The sequence below is a fragment of the Podarcis erhardii genome (genome assembly GCF_964252035.2).
Source record: "Podarcis erhardii genome assembly, chromosome: 1".
NCBI classification, from domain to species: Eukaryota; Metazoa; Chordata; class Lepidosauria; order Squamata; family Lacertidae; genus Podarcis; species Podarcis erhardii.
This window is the reverse complement of record NC_138497.1, coordinates 117,272,750-117,295,320: the sequence shown is the minus strand read 5'-3', so window position 1 is coordinate 117,295,320 and position 22,571 is coordinate 117,272,750. Positions and strand designations below refer to the sequence as shown.

Here is a 22,571-nt window from a genome sequence, read left to right as displayed (position 1 = left end):
CAAACAATGCCTTTGGAAGCTCTCATGTTATCAGTATGAATAATGAATACAATTCTTCCCACATTTCTCATGGCAGTTGGGAGCAAAGGGAAGAGGCCACAAAGTGTAACTAGACATATTGGATTATGCCTCTTTCAGAATCAAGGTTAGCACCAGAGAATAAGTTGCCAGATGTCAATTGATAGCTAATATCAGCTTCTGGTGTCGGGTGTGAGATGGTTTTTGAGTTCATAGAGCTGTTGACATTCTTCTTTCAGTTTTGACTTTAGCTTTCAACATCTTCCCTGTCCCAATTGCCCAACGCCAGCCTGTTCACCCACCCAGGTTTCAGTGATACGCGCCAGATCAGCCTCTTCATCCATAATCAGATCATGGGTGAGGGAGATTTTATTCTGGGCTGACGTGGCATTCAACAGCAGCAGTCGCAGGCCTGAGGGCTGGCTGATAGGGCAACCACAATTCCCCAGGTTAGAGGAGAGGCTGGCACACTGCACAGTCACTAACTGTCTGTGCCGTGTGCCCCTTACCCAGCCTGCCCCACCTCCCACGCCATACCTCCCCCTACCCAGAACCACTGTAATTGGACCTCCCCCTGCTCTCTCCCGCTCCTCTCCTCCCAGGCACATCCCGCCAAGTGCCCTTACAACCCAATTAAAAAAAATAAAATTAAAAGGATATAAATTTTTTTAAAAAAGCAATTTAAAAGAGAAAGAAGCACTCTATGCTGGGCAGCAGGAGCAGTCCCAATAAGCCTATCATACCATACCCTCCATCATTTCTCTGATGAAAACAGGGACATACTAAGAAAAAGCAGTATATTCCAGGATCAAATCAGAAACCAGGATGGCTTTTGTAAATCCAGGACTGTCCCTTGAAAATAGGGACACTGGAGGGTCTGGAAAATTCCCCTTGCACGATGTTGGGTAGCCTTGGCCTTAGTCATGACTAACCAGCACTCTGATGTTGACTAAAATATGCAAAAGGCTTTTCTGTGTACAGAGACATTCTTGGAGCACTTTCAAGGGTTAATGACAATACACAGTGGGGCACAAGGAACATAGCTTATATTCCTACATGGGTGGCATTCAGCTAAGTCTGACTCAGAGTAGACCCTCCAAAATTAACAAACAAGACTCAGTTAGGTCCATGAATTGCAACGGTTCTGCTCTAAGTGAAACTTCGTTGAATGCAACCCACTGTCATCATTATTACTTGCAGGCTACTAGTCCTGTGTGTTGCCTTTGATATAATTGCTAAGCAAATGACGGGGAAGCAGCTTCTTATTTAGAAAACAACAGGCCGCTATTGCACATTCAGCAAAAGCCAGGGAACCACATTTACATAAGCTAGTGAAGGATTTATGAAATGATGAAGCTTCCCATTTGTGGCAAGCACTTGAGGCCTGTTATTCGTTACAAGATGGGGAGTTAATGCCCGCAACACATCTCATGGAGATGTGTTCACACATAGCATTTTCCAGGCACCCTAGGGGCATTATATTCTTGCCTCCTGCCCCCCCATCCATAAAACTTTCAGCAGCTCCATGTAAATGAAATATGATGCCCAGAGCCTTAAGAGCTACTTGGGGAAACTGACATGGGCTTTTAGAGTATGCCAATGTTTACATTTCTCTTCCAGAGCAATTCCCCCCTCCCAATGGGAGGCATGTGTCCTACTTTACAGAGGAGAGACCTCTACTTGAAGGAGTCCCCTATCTGGCAGGATGCTAAGTTCCAGAACCCTAAGAAGGGAGAGCAGCAGGGTTGTCTTTGTATTGTATTGTATTGTATTGTATTGTATTGTATTGTATTGTATTGTATTGTATTGTATTGTATTGATTTGTTTTAATTTTCTTTCTTTCTTTTTGTAATCTTTAAATTCTTAATAAATATTATTTAAAAAAAAGAAAAGAAGGGAGAGCAGCAGGGGCCTTGGAAGGTGTCTGGAAGTTCAGTCAGAGAGCAGAAGGAGCATGCAGACAGGTCACCTAGTTACATCATCCCTCCCCGCATGCTGCAATACATTGTATTTCCATTTACATGATAACTCCAAATTGGTACCATATGTATGGACCATATGCAAATTTTATGCAAAGACACTTTGGCCTTGTTGATGGTGCATCTCCTTGTTTTGCAGCCTAAGTGGCCACCGTAGGGTGACATCAGATCAAGATCACCTGGGTGATATTTCCAGGTAACAAGTAGAATAAAATTGCTTAGGGTTGCAACCTTCATTGGAAGCAAACAAATTTGAAATTAAATTTGCACCATAGCAAAATGTTCAAGGCCACGATGCAGTCCTAAAGACACGTGGGGCCAAATTGCATATTACATCTCATTCTTTTCCTTTTCTTTTCTTCTTTTACAAATAGCTGCAGATTCAGCCCATGGGCCTGTAGTCCATTACAACAGAGCAAATAGCAGCTTCAGAGGGAGATGCGTTCAACCAGAAAAGTTTATGAGGCTTACCCTCAAGTAAGCTGACACAGAGTTGCAAACTTAGTGTGACTTATTTCTGGTTACTCATGCTTAAGATCAGGTTAGTGCAGGGGTCAGCAACCCGCGGCTCCAGAGCCGCATGTGGCTCTTTTACACCTTTGCTGTGGCTCTGGGGCAGATACTAGCGAGGGGAGGAGGCGCATTGTGCGCCCCAACACTCCCCACTGTGGCGGGTGCTGTACTGGCTGTGACGTCGCATGGGGGCGGTGCGTGCGTTAGACACGCAGCGTCCCGACGTCACCTTCCCGCCCACTGTCAGATCGGAGGGCAGCGGCGCGCATGTTTGCGGCTCCCAGTTTTTTTCCCTTCGGAAACGGGTCCAAGTGGCTCTTTTTGTCTTAAAGGTTGCAGACCCCTGGGTTAGTGGGTACAGTTTGGAGCAGCATGCTGGAATATTTGTTAAGGATAAAGAGAGACAGACCTCAGATTTTACAGGACAATTTTTATACCAACTTTATTTAAAAACAAAAGCCTGTAAGTCCATGTAAAGCAAAGGTTCCCTGAGTCAATGCAGGAGGTTTTCTAAGGCTGTGTACACATTATTGTTTCCTGTGGATCCAGTGCACTCTCAGGGCTGGTTTGGGAAGCGGTGTACACACACCATTAACCCATAGCAATCCTGTATCTACCCCGCTGTTTCTTTGGAAGTACCGTGTTTCCCCGCAAACAATCTTCTTTCTGAAATGAAAAAGAAAGAACGATTTTGCTGCATTTTAAGTCAATGCAGCACGGCTTGCGTTGCTCTTTAGCCTTCCCCTTCACACTGATTTAAATCCATAGTCCTTATCTGAGACACTGCCTTGCCCGTGGCAAAACAAAACAAAGCTAGTACACAGCGTTAAGAGCTGACTTTAACTCCACTGTTCATTGTGCTCTCATTAAAGAGGTCTAAATAAACATCCCCGGAACTATCCAGTCCACTAGCCTTCTTCTTCAGACTAGTTTTGTTCTCCGTTTCTTCAGATAAGCTCTCCAATCTTGCACCAGTCCCTCGGGGCAAACGTTGAAGGTCAACTAATTTAGCAGAGTGAAGTTTAATTTTCTGAAGGAGAGGATTATTAATTTGCTCAGGTTCCTTTTGTTGATCTTCGAAATCTCCTGCACACTTCTTTGTCTCGAATGGCTATCCAATGAAACAGTGCCTAACCTCACAACATTTGTACTGGCAAAATACAAATTCCCCCTCATCATCTACGTTTCCATTGAGTTTGAATTCTTGAATTTGTTTAGAAGTTGTCCTCTGGCTGCCGGAGACATGGTTCACAACCCAAGTTAGCAACGCTGAGGAATATTTACTGGCGAAAGAAGAAAAAGCACAATATCAACTGTCTTTAAACAATGCATTAACATTTGATGGGATACTGTTGGCCAGAAATGAATCTGTTCCGTGTAATAAGTACCTCTTGGCGGCTGTCTCTTAAATATTCTTAGGCTGTAATCCTATACAAACACTTACGTTTTATTTATTTATTGAATAGCTTTATACTCCCCGCTTCCTCCAATCTGAAGCATGGGGCAGCTTCCAGCAGTAGCAGATACTATACCATAAAACAATCAAACTATTTTGAAAACTAACATGACAAGTAAAATAAGGTAGCTAGCAGCAGTGAGGTAGTACAGATAGATACTATCTGTGAAACCCCATCCAAGAAATACTTTCCTTTCTGTTAAGAATTAGTTGCTAACTGTGTCCTTATAGCACACAACATTAGCATTGCAGATTTGTCTGTAGCTAATTAATTCGGTAGGGGAAACGTGCTGTTCTGCACCAATATTGCGGAGAGAATTATTCTAACTAAAAATGGAAGCAGTGACAGTCAAAGCAAGCACTTCCAACTTCCTGATCACCTCTACCAAAACAGCTGGCTACTTCCTGATTCTCAAGTATGTGCCTTAGTCCTCAAAGCACTTATGTGACCCATAATTATGCAACAAGAATGTGGTTAATGAAGATCATCAATATGCGGCACTTAGGGTTTTTTTTAATGACATCAAAGCTGCATCTAGACACATCAAAGAAGCATTACAGTTAAATGTGTTTTAAACTTTGTTATGAGAAATTGCATTGGCAAAAACGGAACTTCCACAGCGCCATTTGGTGTCACAGCGTAATAATGCATACACAACGCTTTTTATTTACCAATCTAGCTGACTCCTAAGTAGAAAGAGTTGAGCCAGGGGACTGAATATTTCAGGTTTCTAGCCCTTTTATTTTTGGAGGACTCAGCTATGTGTGTTCCATCTAATTCCTAACACAAAGGGAGTTCATTATAAGGGGTGAGAAACCTGTACTTGAATATGATTTATAGATGGTATTTAACTCCAAGAAGGCTTGCTAAGATGTATAAGACTGAATCCGATAAGTGCCGCAGATACAAAGAGGTGGAGGGAACGTTCCTTCACGTGTGGTGGACTTGTAAAAGGGTAAAAGAGTATTGGGAAATGATCTATAATGAATTGAAAAACATGTTTAAAAGTACTTCCCCCCCCCAAAAAAAGTCCTTTCTGTTGGAGATAATTCAGACTGAAATTCCCAGGTGTCAAAAAAAAGGTTATTTATGTATGCTACAACTGCAGCCCATATTTTGTTAGCCCCAAAATGAAAAACGAGTGAGGTCCCAACCAAAGAAGAATGGCAACTTAAGTTGGCAGAATATGCGCAGCTTGCAGACTTAACATATAGAATAAGAGAACAAGAAGAACATACATTTAGAGAAGATTGGAGAACGTTTATTGAATATATGGGAAATAATTGTGTACAGCTGAAAACGCTGCCAGCATTAAGATAAATTCAACAGTGTAAATAAGCTTTGATGGATGCAATAATGGAATACTGAATGATTTAGTTTTTGTAAAATATGCAGGGGTTTATGATATGTAAAATGAAACATGGAAAGAGAAGAAGGGAAGTCATTGATATCTTAAGGATGTAAAAATGAGTATTTTAAATTGTAAAACAGAAATTTTAATAAAAATTATATACAAAAAAGAGAGAGAAGAAACCTGGCGTCCCTCCGAATTTTCCCGGACTACAATTCCTATCATCCCTGGTCATGGATCACGCTGACTGGGGAGGATGGGAATTGGAGTTCATTTCCTCTTTTACTTGCTGGCAATCAGTTCCTTTAAATATAAATATGGCTTGAGCTGCTTTGACAGAAGATTTCACGTGTCCTGTTCGAATCCAGTGCATTCTAACAAACTCTTAAATCTAGGACACAAGCAATGCTGCAGTCAGCCAGAACTCTCATACTATCTCACTCAGGGCCTGCCCAAGACACTTGGCTGCTTGAGGCGAAGCAGAAAATGGTGTCCTCCCTGGGCATCCTGGGAGTTGAAGTTTGTTAAGGGTGCTGGGTTAGAGGTGTCATGGAAGATAGAGGTATCAGTGATTATTAGCCATGTTCAGGAAGCTGAAGCATCTGTCAGCTTTGGAGAATCAGATCCCACCCATGGTGGCAGCCAAGAATCAGAGAAATGATAAAAGTTCTTACAAAGCAATTTATTCACTAATTCACAGAGAGTGACAAAGGAATGCAGCCTTCCCTAAATAATGGCATTGCTCCAAGTAAAATCCCAACCCCTACATCAACCCTATTCAACACCACCCGTGCATCAGCTAATCTGAGCTTTCTGCCTCTGAGCTCTCTGTTCTGCTACTCTCATTGCCCACCTGGTCTCATTGCCCACCTGGGGGAGGGGAGGTCAGGAATGCTTTCCAAGGACACTGAATCTGTCAGCTGTCTCTTCCCTGGTGCTTCTTCTTCTTCTTGCTGTTCCTCTTCCAATATTTCCTAGCTTCTGCCCTCTGCAGCCTCTGAACTATGCCCTTCTGCAAACCACTGTTCTAAATCTATACTGTCCTCCTGTTTTGGAGAAGGTTCAGGAGAGGGGGGAGGGCGGTTCCCACCATTCCTCCTCAGTCCAGCCCCTGACAGCATTTTATACAGAGACTGTCTATACCTCTGAGTGTGAATGCTGGTGACCACGTGAGATGGTCATCCCCATCTGTAAGACTCCAGAAACATTGAACTCCCCCTTCCCCAATCTGTGGCACTCCAGATATTGTTGCACTACAACTCCCATCATCCCCAGGATAGCCACTGATAAACAGTTATGGGAGTTGCAGTCCGGTGATAACCTGGAGGGCACCAGGCTGGGGAAAGTTGATATCCTGGGAAAACATTCTGGACTAGATGCATGGGCTGGTCTGATGCAGCAAGACAAGTCTTGTGTTCTTATTTCAAATTAGGAAGGCATTTGATGTTGAGAGCAAGGAAGCAATTAGAGAACATGAGTAGTGGGGAGGGAAGAAATCGGAGGGAGTTTGTGGGGCAGGGGAAAAGAAACACAATCCATTAACCTAAAAGCTCTGCCCGACCTCGCAAATGCAATTCCACAATTCCTCTTTTAAACTGTAGTATGGTCTCTTGCCAATCTGCAGTACGCAGATAATATTAAATGGGGAACGTTTGCATGATATATGGTAACTGCTCTGCAGGGATATAGTATAAAGACATTAAGAAGGAGATCTTTAACACAAATCTGGCGTGATTTGAAGTATCATGTCAATCGCCAATTCCATGATAATATTAAAAGGATTTTAAAAAACCAATAAAACAAAAAAAAAAAACAAAAAAAAAAAAAAAACACAACAACCAAACACCACCCATGTATAATGGAATCAAGAACTTATTTCTTGCAGGAGAAATAACACCATCATTTCTGATCTGATCCCAGAATGTCCCGCTTTTTCTTAGAACTATTTTCATCAGAGAAACATTGGAGGTTATGCCATTAAAATGGCAGTCTGGGGGCCTCATGAGGAGGGCAATAAGTGATAAAACAGCCAGATAAGGCAACTGAAGGGCCCTTCTGAACTGCTGGGGCCACCAGGCCAGAAACTGGTGCGAATTCTAGATTCAGTGATGGTGCATACAGTTCAGCTTTCTATCAGTGCTAGTACCTAGCCTGCCTAAATGCTTTCACCTCCACCTCTTCATGCAATGTACAGTATCAGAATGCTGTACAGGTGCCTCACAGGACACTTCTGCCAGAACCAAGGTGCTACATGTACTGCCACTCTTGAAAGCGATGTCACCTGGATTACTCTATTTTGCTGTGTGGTGGGGCTGGCTGTACATGTAAATCACCATTTGAATGGTCTATACAGGCAAAGGTTTAAAACATTTGCTGGAATCAAGAAGGACTTCAAATGTTCTCAGACAACTGGAGTGTCTGTTTGCAGGTAACAAGCTCTTAGAAACCATCCTATATAAAGATATGCAACACACACACACACACACACACACACGCACACCCCAATTTTGCCTGATAAAAAGTTGGTGACGGTACGTAATGCTAAGTATAGTAATTTAATTCACTGAAATTGTAACTGTTTGTATGTATTACTACGCGTTTACATTTGATTGGTTGGTAACTGAATTCTAGAGAGTCCTCTAGTAGTTCTTGTGTAATTGGCTAATGTTCGTCACATGGGAAGTATCTAATGAAGGAGAGACTCCATTTCATGCAAAGCAACATGACTGTGTTTTTAGAATCCACTGTGAACACTGCTAAGTTGAATAGACTGAGTGCTTCTTCTTTGCTTGAAATAAAGAGTGCAAAGCTGCAGGAGAAGGTAAAAGTGGAAATCTCTCATAGGAGCTGCAAGGCATGGCCTAACTGAGATATAGAGGGCTGAATGCTGAGCTCTGGAAAGAGAGGAAAATATAGCTGTTTGGAAGTTAGAGGAAGATACTGTAAGCCCATGCTTGGATAAGCATGAGACTGTAAATATTATGTTTTAATTCATCTATAAGTTTCTGCAAGTAAAGTTTTTGTGCGTTAAAATCTGGACATTGGTTTAATTTCCAAAGAAGGGCATCAGTCATATATATGATTTGAGCTTCTTAGCAGCGATTTCAGTACCCTTACTTCAACACAGAACCCACCGTTTTTCTGAACAGCCATGAAAAAACCGATGAAAGCGACTATGATCTTACTCTTTCTGTCCTCTGCTTTCATATGCTGTCCAGAGCAATTCGGACAAAAATATTAAAAGCTTATTAGAGTGTCTACAATACAAGGGCAACAATCACAGCAGACCACATCCTGTTTGCAGATGGCACATTTGTGGCAAGAGGAGCTGAAATGAATTTCCTCCTCAAAATTCTCTTTTGCTGCTTTTGATGTCGAGTGTTTTCCAGATGTTCTGTGAATGCTCACATATTTGCCAAATATGCTCCCACTGTCTGATATAGGTATTGGGCCACCCAAACATATTTGACTTCAGTATCCATTATCTGACAGTAGATATCTGATAACATTTGATAGTTGACATAAGCTGGTATTTCACAGTTGACCTTGCTGTTAGTCGATATGGTAAAAGCATGCTAGAGTAATTTACAATGCCTTTCTTGGGTGTTTCTCTGCTATTACTGACTTTCTCCCTGATGAAAGTCTGGTTCCCTAAGGAGTCAGACACGACTAAACAACAACAACAAAGGGCAGGCTTCCTCAAACTTGGCCCTCCAGATGTTTATGGCCTACAACTCCCATGATCCCTAGCTAGCAGAATCAGTGGACAAGGATGATGGGAGTTGTAGTCTCAACACATCTGGAGGGCCGAATTTGAGGAAGCCTGCCCTAGGGGATGTAGACTGCTATATTATGTTTGCCAGCATTAGATGGTAAGCATTCATTGTATGTACAGTGGTGCCCCGCAAGACGAAATTAATTCGTTCCGCAATTTTTGTCGTCTAGCGAATTTTTCGTCTTGCGAAGCACGAAATCCCATAGGAATGCATTGAAAATCAATTAATGCGTTCCTATGGTCAAAAAAAGTCCAAACAAAGCCAAATTTGGTACAACAACAGTTTATTAACTGCTCTTTAAAGTCACACATACTGTAAAGAGCAGTTCAAAAATTGAAGGGAAAATAAATTAACTTTATAAACATGACAGAAAAACATTTAAAAATCAACAAAGTGTACAGTACATTTTCTAAGACTCTGGGGGACCACTCGAAGAAGGCTCCTCTTCCACTCTTTGCTTCTTGGTCAAGAACCTGTCCATAGTCTGCTGCTTTATCCGCCTTTTCAGCAGCTCCCTGAAAGACGACATGACCCTCGTATCATAAAAGTTCCCAGCGTCATGTGCCACGTGCTTCTCATGGTGGTGTAGATCTGCAAAAGTCTGCACCTCCTTCCACTTCTGGCAAATGTCCCTCAGTCTTTCGGAGGACAGCCGTTCCTCAGTTGCTTCCTCCTCTTCCAGTGAGGCCTGCTCCTGCGCAGCCTCTGCCTGCAGTTCGACCAGCTCCACGGTGGTCAGCTCATCGTCGTGCCCCTCCACCAGCTCGCAGACGTGGCAGCCTCTCCATGCCTGACCCTCTCCAGAACTGGCAGCCTCTCCATGCCTGACCACGCTGTGGATGCCAGATCTTGTCTTGAACCGGTCAAACCAACCTCTGCTAGCCTTGAAGACTTCTGGCTCGGCTGAGGTTCCTGGCTGTTCCCGGATGAGGTCAGCGTGCAAGGCCTTGGCCTTCTCACAAATGACGGCCTCAGACACTGTGTCCCCTGCACGCTGCTTCTCTTCTATCCAGATGAGCAGCAACTTCTCGACCTCCTCCAGGACAGCTGGGCGGTTCTTCACGATCCTGGTGACTCCCTTGGCTGCATCAGTCGCCAGGATCTTCTCCCTCATCTTCAGGATGGTCCTGATGGTCGATGGGTTCCTGCCGTACTCCCTGGCGATGTCCGTCACACGCATTCCGCCGTCGTGCTTCCAGATGATCTCCTTCTTCATTTCCAGCGTCACCTTCTCCTTCTTCCTCTCGCCGGCCACCGCAGCAGCAGTCTTCTTGGGTCCCATGGCAGCACAGCTCCTACCTTCGTAAACTCAGAAAAAAAAAAAAAAATCAGTGATGTGCTTCAAACCCAAAAAATACAAAAGCAGCCAGCCACCCACCACACAGAAATTAAAACCCAGAACCAAGGCCTTGAATCCCAAGCACCCCAACCCCAAATCCAAAATCCAAAAACCCCCAAAAAAGTTTTAAAAGTTTAGCTTACCAAATGGATGAAAGAGAAGTTCTGGAAAAGCTTCAACAATCAACCACCGAAGTCCTCAGAAACCTCAAATGGCTGCAAAATAAGTTTAGGAAAAGCTTCAAAAATCACCAATGTCTTCAAAAACCTCAACTGCTCCCACAGACACGCACCAACCCACCCACAACACAGAAATTGCAAACCCCTCCCCAACTGCTCCCCCAGCCCCTCCCCAACTGCTGCAAACCCCTCCCCAACTGCTTCCCCACCCAGACAAAAAAAAATTTCAAAAAATTACAACATGGCCAGCACTCAGAAATTCAAACTCAGAAAATTTTTCAAAAAAACCCAACCTGGCCCAGTGGTCACAGAAAATCATAAAAATTCCCCAAAAAACCCCACATGGTCCCAGATTTCTGCAGAAACCTCCCCAACTGTTCCCCTAGCCAGCCAGCACTCAGAAATTCAAACTCAGAAAAAAAAAATTGAAAATAAACAACCATGCCTCGTGGTCACAGAAAATCATAAAAATTCCCCAAAAAACCCCACATGGTCCCAGATTTCTGCAGAAACCTCCTCAACTGTTCCCCTAGCCAGCCAGCACTCAGAAATTCAAACTCAGAAAAAAAAATTTGAAAATAAACAACCATGCCTAGTGGTCACAGAAAATCATAAAAATTCCCCAAAAAACCCCACATGGTCCCAGATTTCTGCAGAAACCTCCCCAACTGTTCCCCTAGCCAGCCAGCACTCAGAAATTCAAACTCAGAAAAAAAAATTGAAAATAAACAACCATGCCTAGTGGTCACAGAAAATCATAAAAATTCCCCCAAAAACCCCACATGGTCCCAGATTTCTGCAGAAACCTCCCCAACTGTTCCCCTAGCCAGCCAGCACTCAGAAATTCAAACTCAGAAAAAAAAAATGAAAATAAACAACCATGCCTCGTGGTCACAGAAAATCATAAAAATTCCCCAAAAAACCCCACATGGTCCCAGATTTCTGCAGAAACCTCCTCAACTGTTCCCCTAGCCAGCCAGCACTCAGAAATTCAAACTCAGAAAAAAAAATTTGAAAATAAACAACCATGCCTAGTGGTCACAGAAAATCATAAAAATTCCCCAAAAAACCCCACATGGTCCCAGATTTCTGCAGAAACCTCCCCAACTGTTCCCCTAGCCAGCCAGCACTCAGAAATTCAAACTCAGAAAAATTTTCAAAAAAAAACCAACCTGGCCCAGTGGTCACAGAAAATCATAAAAATTCCCAAAAAAGGCCCACAAGCCCCCAGATTATCGCAAACCCCTTCCCAACACCAAGTCCTTGAATCCCAAACACCCCAACCCAAAATCCAAAACCCCCCAAAAAAGTTTTAAAAGTTTAACTTACCAAATGGATGAAAGAGAAGTTCTGGAAAAGTTCTGGAAAAGTTTTGGAAAATCTTCAAAAGTGAGCAAAGTCTGAGAAAAGGCTACCAAACCACGCGCTAACAGTTGCTCCTCGAAGTCAAGTCGCAACTGCAGCTGCTCAAGCTAAGCACCCTTGGTTTTAACGGTTTTTACACAAAGGAAACAAAGTCGCGAGACGTTTTCGTTTTGCGAAGCAAGCCCATAGGGGAATTCGTCTTGCGAGGCAAATCGCGGACGAAAAAACCTTTCGTCTAGCGAGTTTTTGTCTTGCGAGGCATTCGTCTTGCGGGGCACTACTGTATATAAATATGTATGTGTTTGTTTAAATCAGTCTTGCCCAACATGGTGCTCTCCAGATGTTTTGAACTACAACTCCCATAACCCCAGCCCCCATGACCAAAATGATGACAGCTGAAGTCCAAATTATGTCGAAGGTACCAGTTGGGGAAAGGCTGGTTTAAAACCTTTTAGACCGCCCTTCATCAAAACTGGTTCCAGGACAGTTACAAGGTCAGCATCTCCCTCCAAAACGAATTGTTTTTAGATCAGCTGGCAAAGGAAGTTATATTTTAAACACTGTAATTGGGGTCATCCATTCTGCTGTCTAAAATGGTTTCGAAATTGCCGCAATTTTGGAAAGTGCTTTGGTTTAAAATGTGCGCCATTTTAGCAACATTTTAGTAGCCTAATTATAATTACGAGGAGTGCTTGAAGGTGCTGGGTATGTTTAGCTTGGAAAAGAGGAGATATGATAGTCATCTTCAAATCTTTCGAGGGCTGTCACATGGAAGAGGGAGCAAGTTTGTTTTCTCCTGCTCTGGAGGGCAGGACTCAAACCAATGGCTTCAAGTTACAAGAAAGGAGATTCTGACTAAACATACGAAAAAAGCCTTCTGACAGTAAGAGCTGTTCGACAGTGGAAGAGTCTCCCTCGGGAGATTGTGGACTCTCCTTCCTTGGAGACTTTTAAGCAGAGGTTGGATGGCCACCTGTCATGGCTGCTTTAGCTGAGATTCCTGCATTGCAGGGGGTTGGGCCAGATGACCCCAGGGTCCCTTCCAACTCTGCGATTCTATATATCTATGATTCTAATTTATTTTGTGATTGTGGATTTATTTGTATGAATGGCATGCAAATACCCTAAACAGGGCTGCCTTCAGAAGTCTTCTAAAGGTTGTATAGTTACTTATTTCCTTGGTTCAGGGGTGGGGTTGTATAACTCCATACCCTCCAACCAAGGCTGGATTTAGGTTTGATGAGGCCCTAAGCTACTGAAGGTAATGGGGCCCTTTATATATCCAGCTGTCCTTTGTCAACAACAAATTGTCGCTGTTTTTTGTGTTGAATATATGCTATATGGTCATTTATGGACCTAACAGGTCCATACACAACACAAAACACTGTTGCTGTATGTAGGTTTTATTTTATTTGTTTTGTATCTTATATTTTGGAAATGTACATCCAGTCCCCCCCCCTTTTTTGCGGCCCCCAAGAGAGTGGAACCCTAAGCTATAGCTTGCTTAGCTTATGCGTAAATCCGGCACTGCCTCCAATATTTCTCTAATGAAACCAGGGACGTCCTAAGGAAAAGCAGGACATTCCGGGATCAAATCAGAAACTGGGACGGCTTCTGTAAATCCAGGACCGTCCCTGGAAAATAGTGACACTTGGAGGGACTGCACTCCTCAACCTTGGCCTAAAAATAGTTGAGGGAAAGAGATTGTATTCTGTGACTACCCAGCAACCACCATATACCTAGGCCTGCAACTCCTGGCAAAATAGCTGATTGGGCCTGGGTGCTCCAGTTGTAGCAGTACTAAGATGGGAGAGGAGGGAGGCTTCACACTGGGGTAGGGCCAGTTTGTGTCTGCGTGCGTACGTTCTGCACTAACATTGCCCTGAGGTTCCAACAGGCTTACGAACACATGCTATGTATACTCTTCCTTAAGTAGTCTCATCTTGAACGGAGGAATGCAAGAATAAAAATAGGAAGGCTTACTGCTTCCTGACCAGATGGTGACTAAAAGACAAATCGCCCATTTACTTAACCTACTCATCAATAAAACACAGTTCATTTTAAAGGTGGCTTTAGTTTAAAGCAACTGTACGTTTTATGGAACAAACCTGCACTCTCTCTCTGTGTGTAGCACCTCAGTGCTTAGAATAATGAACAAGATCATCATCCCCTCTCGCGAACATTTGCAGATTCTGCAAGAACAGATAAAAGCAGCCTTCGATTTTTATTTTTAAAGGAAGCCACACACCAAACAACCTGAATCTCTGTTTCCTTTTTCATTTCTGGGAGGGCATTCAGATAGTGTTGTGAATTATTAATTGCTATTAGTGCACCATCAGTCCGTGTACAGAACATTTACAAGTAGGAGTTGCAATAAAAGGTTGCACTGCCGAGTGCTCCTGATCAAGGTGCTGAACAGAACTCCATTCTGTTTTCCCTTATCCCTGGTCACGCAGCACCCTTACCCATTCAGCACACTCGGCTTTTGTGGCTCCATCACTTTAGCATTTCCTCCCTTAAGTTTAGAATTCTTGCAAACCTTGAGTCTGCTAATATCACCCTCTTTTGTGTGGCTACATAAGGATCCACCCTTGGTCACTGAGTATATCTTCCAGTAGCATCTTAAAGGTAAAGGGACCCCTGACCATTAGGTCCAGTCGTGACCAACTCTGGGGTTGCAGCACTCATCTCGCTTTATTGGCCGAGGGAGCCGGTGTACAGCTTCAAGGTCATGTGGCCAGCATGACTAAGCTGCTTCTGGCGAACCAGAGCAGCGCATGGAAACACCGTTTACCTTCCCGCTGGAGCGGTACCTATTTATCTACTTGCACTTTGACGTACTTTCTAACTGCTAGGTTGGCAGGAGCAGGGACCGAGCAACAGGAGCTCACCCTGTTGCGGGGATTCGAACCGCCGACCTTCTGATTGGCAAGTCCTAGGCTCTGCGGTTTAACCCACAGCGCCACCCGTGTCTGCTAATATCACCCTCTTTTGCGTGGCTACATAAGGACCCACCCTTGGTCACTGAGTATATCTTCCAGTAGCACCTTAGAGACCAACTAAGCTTGTTATTGGTATGAGCGTGCACACGAAAGCTCATACCAATAACAAACTTAGTTGGTCTCTAAGGTGCTACTGGAAGGATTTTTTAAAATATTTTGTTTCGGCTATGGCAGACCAACACGGCTACCTCCCTGCAACTAGAACTGAGTATACCGTTAGTCTATAGGACGGTGGCTTCAAACGCTTAAGCAAGGCTGCTTTCTTCATTACAACACAAAAGGAAGAATGCTCAAACAAATAGCTGTAGACTCACGAGTTCCAGGTATCAACTGGGATGTTCACATGTAGATGTTATTAACATAATGAATCTCTTTGCTAGCATATATTCTCAAGTGAAACTGTTTAAACAAATGGAGATGTTCCTTTGGGATTATGTTAGAAGAGAGATCCTGGAATGTTTTGTAAGGGCATTTTGGTTTGAATGTTGCTACTCTGAGAATAGGAACGGGAGTGAGGGCTGCAGGCGGTTCTTGAATAACTATGCTATGCTAATGATGACTCTGGCACCTGTGTTCAGAATATGCATGCCTTTACCTCTGCAATACATCTCTGATTCGATCATCCCATGCCCCCCAAATTTTCAAGGCGTCTGTGTTTACACCAAGCGCTCATGTACTATGGGAAAATGTGCCTCTTCTAGGATTGCTGGTGCCTTGAATGCTGCCATTACAGAGTTATGGGGAACTTGGAAGGGAATGCGTGCCTCAGCTATGTAAATTGGAACGGGAGAGGAGCAGGGTTCAGGGGCTCTTGGAGGCATGACAGGGTCGGCATTTGGATCCTGTCCTAGGCAAGATGTGCAGTGTTGTCTTCTCTAATGAACAGGGGTTACAGATCCCAACATCCCTGGTGACATAAGAACACTCTGGATGGCAGCACGCAGAGCATCTCCCTCTAGGAAAATGCTAGCTAGGCTTTGGGCCCTGTCAGAGCCCCTTTGCCTCTTTCCCAAAGCCCAGCACCTCACTTTCCTGGCTTTGGGAAGGCAGCATGAGTAGTAGTGTAGCACTGGGGCGGTGGTGGGGTGACCACAGGGGCAGTTGCCCTGGGCGCAAAATTGTTAGGAGCACCAAATTTCAACACCCAGTGCTGCCTCAATACAGCTGTGTGATTCCATTGCTGGACTCTGTTGAAAATAGCTTGTCCATTTGGAACAACTTTTCTTATCTCTGTGGCTGCAGGCTTCTGGGTGATGTGGATGCCGTTATGCGGTGGAATACACATGCGTACTCTGTCTGTTTCCCTCCCTCCCACCCGGCCCTCTGTGTGGCCCCCGAGCACTGGCAACCCACGCTTTGACACTGAGTGTGAGGGCTGGGGGCAGGCTGAGGACCACCGAAAAAGGCCTCGAAAGCTACATGCAGCCCTTAGGCTGCATGTTGGACCACCCTGGTCTACAGTCAGGTGTAAGACATATTTTTGTACTGAAATATTGAGCCAGGGCCAATTTCAGCTGGGGGGGGGGGAGAGAGCTTGTGGCCCTCCTTGAGAGTACAGTGGTACCTCAGTTTAAGAACAGTCCTGTTTACGAACAATTCGGTTTACGAACTCCGCAAAACTGGAAGTAGTGTCCCTGTTTGCGAACTTTACTTTGGTCTAAGTACAGAATCCAAACAGTGAAAGGGCACCGGTGGCGGGAGGCCTCATTAGGGAAAGCGCGCCTTAAGGATGGTTTTGGTTTAAGAACAGACTTACGGAACGGATTAAGTTCGTAAACCGAGGTACCACTGTATATGAAACTGGCAGTGATCCTGTGTAAAGCTGTGGACAGGTTAAGTATTAAGTAGCCACATTTGTATGTCACACAAAACCATGGGGTCAAGATGGCTCACTTCGAACAAGCCATCATTAATGATAACCACAGTATGTCTGTTGGAACTAAGCATTGGACTGCAGTTAAGCAAACTGGAAACAAAAAGCTTATGGAAGAAGAGTAGAAGGAAGGGGGGAGCACACAAGTCTAAGGACTCCTTCATGACATGCTAAATCAGGGTTAGAAAACCAGTGGCCCTCCATCTATTGTTGGACTCCAATTCCCATTAGCATGGTCAGTAGTTAGGGATGCTGGAAGCTGAAGGGTTCTCGCCCCTGAGTTAGTTTTATTCTGCTATGAGAGCTGGACCATAAAGAAGGCTGATCGCCGAAGAATTGATGCTTTTGAATTATGGTGCTGGAGGAGACTCTTGAGAGTCTCATGCACAGCAAGAAGATCAAACTGATCCATTCTTAAGGAAATCAGCCCCGAGTGCTCACTGGAAGGACAGATCCTGAAGCTGAGGCGCCAATACTTTGGCCACCTCATGAGAAGAGAAGACTTCCTGGAAAAGACCCTGATGCTGGGAAAGATGGAGGGCACAAGGAGAAGGGGACGACAGAGGATGAGATGGTTGGACAGTGTTCTCGAAGCTACTAACATGAGGTTGACCAAAGTGCGGGAAGCAGTGGAAGACAGAGTGCCTGGCGTGCTCTGGTCCATGGGGTCATGAAGAGTCGGACACGACTAAACGACTAAACAACAACAACAACAAATGTGGAGCATTGTACTGGGGAACCATTTCTTCACTGGTCTTTGTGTGAGGACTCTCACGATCCACATGGATCTGAACAAGAATGGAACATCATGGTTGCAGTGTTGCCCCGAGGCTGTGGCCTGCCTTTCTTGTCACGCGGCAAGCATTTTCAGGGACAATGCAGTGTTGCCAAGTCACATTTTCATGTGAATTCTCCTAGGTCGGGTTCCTAGGAGCTCACCTAGCCCCTCCGTTCTTGAGCTCCCTCCTTGCTCTTGAGGGAGAGATTTTTCTTGATACCCTGGGGAGCTGTAGCCATTGTGAGAACTCACATTTTGAAACCGTGAGGCTGCAAAAATCCCATCTACTTCAGTGAGATTTAAGTTGCCTAGCTGTGTGCCCAGGAATACAGCCTGAGCTCATAAGTGTATTATTTATTGCAATATGTGCTTTGCTGTATATTGCTTCTCCTCCATACTCCCCAAGCACCATCCCTTGTGTACATTCAGGTCACTAAAATTTATATAATGCCTATTCCACTGTGTTAAACTTTCATAGTTTGGAATGTGTCCAGTGTACCATTCTAGAGCCGCAGAGAGAACAACTTCAGCAATAAATCAAGTATCTACAGTGCAAGAAAGGGGTTAATTATGGGTCCCAGACTATAATAACTTATACCCTGAATTAATCCTATTTGTAATGAGGCTTATCTTTTTTATTTACCCAGGGCTATTAATTACCAAAGTATTTTCAACATTTATAAATTCATATTTCCAAGTTTACACTAACAAGAGTTCCAAAAAAAGGAATAACCGTTAATGAGGCTTGCATTGTTATTTACCCAGCTATCAATTACACAAATGTTCTGTTTGCAAGTTCACAAACTCACGTGTCTTGCGTTAAATGAAAAGCAACAGATTTTGTTATGGGTGAAATTCTTCCTATGTGCCTATCTTACAAGAACTGTGGTTTTACCTTTTTCAAAATGTGAAATAAAAAGAGGTTAAGTTAACAGGATGATTCATTTGGCAGTTTCCCCCTGTAACACAGTATTTTACTTTCAAACCTCCAGCTTTAACCCAATTTATTTTTTTTTAGTTTTTATTTAAGCCCATCCAAGCTTTTGATATTCAGACCCATTTACATTTCTCCTTCCGTCTAATCAAAAGGTATTAAAATGTGGAAACCCGGAATTGTGATTCAGATTTCATTTTAAACTGCTTATCTCTGGTTGCCTTCTGATTAAACACAATTTGGGGGAAATCAAAATGTCACATTATCTTTATGGCCAAGCTTTTGATCAACGCAGTCAACGGCTTCCAGGTTTACTGCAAAGAGGGCTCCCCTTAGTGGTATCTCAGTGAATCGCAAGGTCAAGGAGACGGAGTAGAACACAATTCAGGCCAGCTGCTGACTGTCTTTACTTAATACAGCCCTTTGCCAGAACATTTCCCCCAGATAAAATTAAAGGCACATGCTTATATGGATGTAATCTGGTGCCTGCTAAAAGCTGGCTGCTAATGTTTGCAGATGCCTTGGCTGTGTTTCTCTGTGCCCTTTGAAGTTAAAGGATGAGGCACAAAAGAAGTCCACACATACACACCTACATTCTGTTCTGATCATGAAAGTTCTCGACTAGAGGCAATATTCCAAGGGATGTTTTTACAATGAGGGAACGATCCTACCTCCAAAGTGGCTTGGGGAGGTGGGGGACAGCGACTTTGATGTTTTGCACCTCCATCTTGGCCCACCCTGACTGCACTTTCCCCTTAAACACTGTAGGGTAGAGGGTGGTCTCTTTTGTTTCCAGCTTTCTGACAGTCGTGTAAAAGGTAGGAAGGGCATCATCTGTTGACGTGGATTTGCTGGCACAATAAGCAGACTGGAACACAACTATCCTTTGAAACTGGCGTTTCTCTGAATTTTTGCGGTCATGTTTTCCAGCGGTGTCGTGTTTTGCAAAAACGTGTATACTAAAGTTTGCACAAACATGCACATATATGCGAATGTAACATACAAAAATGTGCAGTGGTAGGCAAAATTGCTTTGTAAAAACATGTTAAGAGGTAAAACTGTATCCAAAGATGTGTCTCTTGGGAGAAATTTGCACCAAAATGCTAATGTATTTTCTTGAGGATTTTTCCCCCATGAGGGAACCTGACAGGAAACTGAAATCGACCGATTCATCTATCCCTATCAACTCTTGAATTTCTGTTTGTCGTGAAGTTAAATGTTCTCTCTGAAAAAATCTCACCCAGAGACTTCGGAGAGGCCCTGTCAGTGTAAGTACAGTGGTACCTCAGGTTACATACACTTCAGGTTACATACGCTTCAGGTTACACACTCCACTAACCCAGAAATAGTGCTTCAGGTTAAGAACTTTGCTTCAGGATAAGAACAGAAATCGTGCTCCGGCGGCGCAGCATCAGTAGGAGGAGGCCCCATTAGCTAAAGTGGTGCTTCAGGTTAAGAACAGTTTCAGGTTAAGTACAGACCTCCGGAACGAATTAAGTACCATAGTTAACCCGAGGCACCACTGTAGATAGCAGAGCTGGATCAACCTTTGCCAATTTGGTGCATTTTGGAATACAATTCCCATCAGCCCCAGCTAGTTTAGCCATGATGGGAGTTATAGTCCAAAGCAACACAAACATTGACAAATATAATAGCTTCTCCATGTCACACACACACACACACACACACACACAGAGAGAGAGAGAGAGAGAGAGAGAGAGAGAGAGAGAGAGAGAGAGTTATTAGGTAATTACTGTATGTCCTTGAGATTTAATAAAGTTTAATTTAAAAAAACCTCCTGTGGTACCAAGTTCTAGGGCTACATGAACAAAACACATATTTAAATACACTCATTATAGGACCCATACTTCATGCCCTTTTAGAACTTTGTTTGGACTGCCTCTGGAAAATCTAAGAGATTGTGGAATCTCATATTGACAGGCCATTAGGAGAGGTTGGCTGATGAAATTTGGGTATGGCACACAACTCCTACCCCCAAAGCAAATGCATTTCTCTAGTAAGTTTACTGAATTTTTAAAAAGTTGTTTGTGAAATTTCTAACCCGCATTTTGTCGTTCCCAAGCCCAGGACAAGCTACAATATCAAATGTAAGATAAAAACCACAGCTAAACAGAGCAGATAAAATACAGCATTACAAATACCACTCATATTGAAACACTTCTTCATGCTATGCTGGTTCCATCCTCGGCATCAACCAGTTATCAACATCCCATTTTAAGTTGGTTCCCAGAAGGAAAGTAAGGTATGTGCCAATCATATTTCAGAGGGGAGGGCATTTCGTAAGCGAGGAGCCATCACAGAGAAGGTGCTTTCATGCATCACTATAAAATGTACCATTTGTGGTAGAGGTGCTATGTTGGAAAGGGTCTCTTGAAAGATCTTAACACAGGGAGAGGCATTCCTTCAAGTATGGTAGGTGGCCCAGGAAGCCCAAATTGCTTTACGATGGGCTCCAGATCTCTTTCCCCCTTTTAAACTTAATTTTTTACCCATTGTTTAGGGCACTGCAGTGAGGGCACTACAAGCACAGCGCTAGTAAAACTCCAGCCAATCACCATGTTCATTTCACAGAGGCTATATGTATAAATCAGCCCATGCAAATTTTATGCAAATTTATGCTGCACCCAAAGCATTTAGCAGTGTCCCTGCAACGCTGCTACGTGGAGACTGCTCTGCTGTGTTCTTTCTCTCCCCCTCCCTTTCCTTTTTGGCTGGGCAATATATGCTTAACTTCAGATCAGTTTTTGTATTAGTAATAAATTAGGATTACCCTGTGTAGCTGATGCTTCCTGACTCTCTGCTATCTTTCCTGCGAGTTTGCAGTTGTCAAAATGAATAATACACAGCATCAATTTAAAACCTCCTTTTCTCTGTGCTCAGCTGCAATAGTTTCACTCTGTCTCAATTCTGTTGGTTGCTATTAAATCCAAGACTGTTTTAAATTCCTTGAAGACTCTCATGGAAGCATCAATTATACATTGTACGTATTTATTAAAATTCTGCTTCAGACAAAAGGATGCTCAGTCCTCTGGAGAAAGTTTTTACTCCCTTTTCTAAAATTCAGAAGTTAAGGAAACAAAGAGTTTGCTATTCAAGAAAGTAGATGAGCCAAAGACTCAAATGTTAAAGCTGATTGTTAGGAGGGTAAGGAATATATATGTTCCTTTTCAATAGAGTGTGGACTGCAGCCAAGAACCACACACAGCTCGCAGTTTGTTCATCATATAGTCCTCGCATTTAATGAGTCTCTGGTTGCAGCCATTAAAAAGGTTTTGCTCTTCAGTGTGATTAGCTTGGGCTTTGGAAAAGAAATGATGAACTGTTCTCCCTCACCTTTTCTGGTGCTGTTCATTAAAACCTTGGAGAGAAATCCGACCTTGGATTTACAAGAGAACTTCAAAATGGGTATTTCTGATTAGTCGTTAACTTACAGAGGGGTTTAAATGAAGGGAAGCCGTCCAAGATGCACGTGGCCTTGGAGGTTGTGAAAACTGGGACAACTCCAATTGAAGAAGACCTGTTGGAAATAAAGAGTTCCTTTCCTTGTAGTCAATGCTTCTCTGGCTTTGCCTCCCTGGTCAGAACTATCGTTGCTTAGAGCAGCTCTTTGTACCCCAGAACATCAGACAAAAGGTAGATCCATTCCAGGGTTACTTAGCATTTTCTTAGTAAGGAATAATAATAATAATTTATTATTTATACCCCGCCCATCTGGCTGGGCTTCCCCAGCCACTCTGGGCGGCTTCCCAAAAAATATTAAAATACTGTAGTACATCAAACATTAAAAGCTTCCCTAAACAGGGCTGCCTTCAGATGTTTTCTAAAAGTCTGGTAGTTGTTCTCTTTGACATCTGGTGGGAGGGCATTCCACAGGGCGGGTGCCACTACCGAGAAGGCCCTCTGCCTAGTTCCCTGTAACTTGGCTTCTCGTAGTGAGGGAACTGCCAGAAGGCCCTCAGAGCTGGACCTCAGTGTCCGGGTAGAAC

At 43.5% G+C, this 22,571-nt stretch overlaps 1 long non-coding RNA gene across 1 annotated transcript in view; it reads right to left on the bottom strand.

Moving 5' to 3' along the window:
- Positions 1 to 22,571, bottom strand: part of LOC309335914 — a 39,812-nt gene that overhangs the window by 4,205 nt on the left and 13,036 nt on the right. The window contains exon 2 of the long non-coding RNA XR_014153804.1: positions 14,086 to 14,169. This is a non-coding gene — a long non-coding RNA (uncharacterized lncRNA). The remainder of the gene's footprint in view (positions 1 to 14,085; positions 14,170 to 22,571) is intronic.